Below are 914 nucleotides of genomic sequence, written 5' to 3'. Positions count from 1 at the left end.
GGCCTGCACCAGCACGATGACCGATCGCGAGTGCCGGAAAAAGAGCCCGGCAACGCGGAGAAGTGCCGGGCACTCAGGACACAGCCGGCACTGCCCGGGGTGGGGGGGATCAGGAGGCCGGGGACGGAGGTGCTGGCAGGCGGCCACCGAAAAAAATGGCCGCCCCGCACCTCCACCTTAATTTGCGCCACTACTGCCACAGGTAGGCCCCGTGAACCGGGTGCGATTTGCGAATGGCATTACAGAGGTGGGCGCTGCCAAACATCGCGATCGGGGCGGTAGCGGGGCGCTGCGCACACCGATGATGTCATCGGTGGCGGCGCAGCGCTACAGGCTAACGCCGCCATTAGCGCCCCGCTAAATATCACGGGAGGCGTGGCCAGTGGCGCTAAAGCCACTGAGTGCCCTCTTTAGGCGCTAACTGGTGGCGCAGCCCACCGAATTTCCAGGCCCAAATGTTTTAATGGCCCTTTGATTTTTCTCCCGGGTTGTGTCCTGGAGATTAATCTTCAATCCCCGGAGACTCCAGGCCAATCCTGGAGGGTTGGCATCCCCTACATCCCACACAGTTATGGCCCCTTCTGAGCTTTTCAGCACCAGGCCTGCGGGTAAGGTCAGTGCGTCGTCACTCTCGCCGGCAACACAGGAAGTACAGGCAACTTTGGTAGAGGCTCAACAGATTAACATCTTGTGCAATTTGTAAAAACAATCTTCCCCTTTATCGAATGTGAACCCTCCGCCTTTGCCCAGAAGCAGGCTGGTCTGCAAGCTGTGGTGATGTGCCTACAAATTATCGTTGCTCTCTCACTGTAGCCATTGCCCTTCTCTGTGCCCCATTCCTCTCGCCGCTGGTTTACTTCCATCGGGGGAACATGACATGAACACGTGGAGTCCTCATCGGCTCAATACCCCAC

The sequence above is a fragment of the Somniosus microcephalus genome, chromosome 22 (assembly GCF_052327205.1).
Source record: "Somniosus microcephalus isolate GS21.2 chromosome 22, FLI_Smic_1.0, whole genome shotgun sequence".
Lineage (NCBI taxonomy): Eukaryota > Metazoa > Chordata > Chondrichthyes > Squaliformes > Somniosidae > Somniosus > Somniosus microcephalus.
The sequence above is the reverse complement of the archived record's forward strand: the minus strand, read 5'-3'. Positions refer to the sequence as shown.